At 36.6% G+C, this 2,665-nt stretch overlaps 1 long non-coding RNA gene across 1 annotated transcript in view; it reads left to right on the top strand.

Moving 5' to 3' along the window:
• Positions 1–2,665, top strand: part of LOC128247049 (uncharacterized) — a 60,677-nt gene that overhangs the window by 54,905 nt on the left and 3,107 nt on the right. The window contains exon 2 of the long non-coding RNA XR_008263482.1: positions 127–274. This is a non-coding gene — a long non-coding RNA (uncharacterized LOC128247049). The remainder of the gene's footprint in view (positions 1–126; positions 275–2,665) is intronic.

The following is a 2,665-nucleotide window of genomic DNA, read 5'->3' as shown; positions in this document are numbered from 1 at the left end:
GGGGTCATATATATATATATATATATATATATATATATATAACGTAACACACGCTCATATATATAACATATATAATATATAGTGTGTTCAAGCTAAACTTGATGATGTTTTGTTTCCTTTTTTCAGGGACAGCTTGATGCATAGGTGAACAGTTAACAACATTGGAAAGCATAAAGACTGAAGTGATAGCTGAAAAAAAGTTAACTGACATGGAGGACTGGAAGCCATCTGAATATTGGAAAAGAGTTACTTATATCATGATGATTCATGCTAGGTATCAAAATATCGTCATTATGATTGTTACTTAATGTTATGTAAAAACTGTATAACATGACATAAACAGCTGCAATGGAGACTATAAAGCTGTGGCCAACAGACACAGTGGACATCCCAACTGCATCCACATGCTGGAATTCATCCCCACATCTTTAAACAAGGTCTTAAGCTCAATTCAGACAGCTATATGAAGCAGCCGGAGACTAAGGTCAATCCTCCATTGAAGAGGGTTGCTGCTAGAAGGCTATGTTTGTAGCAGCAGAATCTGGTTCCTTGTTATACCTCCTTAAAGTATTGGAACTGGTTGTCAGAGAATTTTTACGACTTCACCAAGACCCAGTTTCTGGCTTCCTAATTCCTCTAATTGTAATCCCATGGATTATTGGGGGGGGGGGCAGTTGAGAAAGACACCAACAGCTCTGCCTGCAACACCAAGTCTGAACTGTTAGCCAAGATCAAGAAGGTGTTAAAAGATTTTCCCAGGGACACAGTTAGGGACACAAGTGCTATGTTCTCAAACTATCTTGGGACTGTTGTGGAAGCTGAAGGCAGATACTCTAAGTGAACTGCTTTCTCCCAGCCATAATTTAGTTGATATTTTATGATTTTTTAAGATACTTTTATTTTTGGATGGGATATTGTGTTTTCTTTTATGCAATATGTCAAATTTAACCCAAATACCTCATATGTGTATATATTGTATATATGTATATTGTGTGTGTATGTGTGTGTGTGTGTATATATATATATATATAGATATATATATATATAGGTGGCCGTGTGGTAAGAAGCTTACTTCCTAACCATGGTTTTAAGTTCAGTCTCCCTGCGTGGCACCTTGGACAAGTGTCTTCTACTATATCCTCAGGCCAACCCAAGCCTTGTGAGTGGATTTTTAGGTGGAAACTGGAAGAAACCCATCATATGTGTGTGTGTGTGTGTGTGTGTCTGTGTGTGTGTGTTTTTGTTCCCCACCATAGTCACTTGACAATCGTTGCTGGAGTGTTTATGTCCACATAATTTAACGGTTATGCAAAAGAGACTGATAGAATAAGTACAAGGCTTACAATGAATAAGTTTTGGGGTCAATTTCTTCAACTAAAACCCTTTAAATGGTGCTCCAGCATGGTCATAGTCAAATAACTGAAACAAGTAAAGGAATAAAAGAATAAGAGTATATATATATACTGCTGTATATATTTTACCTTTTAATTGTTTCAGTCATTAGACCATGGCCTTACTGGAACACCACATTGAAGCATTTTAGATAAACAAATATTTTTTTTTTAAACCTGGTACTTATTCTGTCAAACCAATAAGTTATGGAGATGTAAACACACCAACATCAGTTGTCAAGCAGTGACAAACACAGATACACATACACATACATACATGCATACAAACATACATACATATATATACTTGGAAATGGATATGTGGTATTCAATTAAATAGTAATATAAATAATATATCATCATCATCGTTTAACGTCCGCTTTCCATGCCAGCATGGGTTGAATGATTTGACTGAGGACTGGCGAACCAGATGGCTGCACAAGGCTCCAATCTGATCTGGAAGAGTTTCTACAGCTGGATGGTCTTCCTAACGCCAACTACTCCAAGAGTGTAGTAATATATATATATATGCATATATATATATATATATGCATATATGGGTACAGGATGTCACCAATTGTAAACAACATGAAGTAAAAAAACAAGTAAGTTAAATACACAAACAACTAGACAAAAAGAATTGAAAACAGGACAAGTAACACAAAGAATGACCCTCCATCAGTGGTCGGCTGTCTATCTACTCCTCATTTCGAGCATTCAACAACGATATGAGTCATTGAAGATAGCTGTTCCCATAACTTCCAAAATATATTTGGGGTTTTATGGAGAGTCAAAGTTGGGAACAAAAACAGGATAGTGGAGACATACAAGAAAACCGAACGAAAACAAAGATGGGGGTCGTTGGACCAGAATGAGGGAAAAGAGAGTGAATGCTGGAAGAAATATTTTCTTTGACAAGAGAAAAGATAGTAGAGAAGGATAGAAAACGCCCAATCCTTAGAATGTTGCATAGGAAAAGAAAGATGAACGATGGTCACGTGTGAGAAACAAGAGAGAGAAAAGGAGAAAGACGGGGAGAGAGAGAGAGACAGATAGAAGACAGTGAAGGGGAGAAAAAGGGAATTAGAAAAGGATGGGGGAGAAAACAGAATAGAGTAGAGTCACATCAAAAAGGTTAAGATAAACTTCCTTGGAAATGGATGCATGGCGTTCAATTAAATAATAATCATGTGGTTGAGAAAGAAACTTCCTATCACATAACCATGACTGCACACACACATATATATAGGACCTCATCTTACCTCTTATATATA

The sequence above is a fragment of the Octopus bimaculoides genome, chromosome 2, assembly GCF_001194135.2.
Source record: "Octopus bimaculoides isolate UCB-OBI-ISO-001 chromosome 2, ASM119413v2, whole genome shotgun sequence".
NCBI classification, from domain to species: Eukaryota; Metazoa; Mollusca; class Cephalopoda; order Octopoda; family Octopodidae; genus Octopus; species Octopus bimaculoides.
The sequence above is the reverse complement of the archived record's forward strand: the minus strand, read 5'-3'. Positions and strand labels throughout refer to the sequence as shown.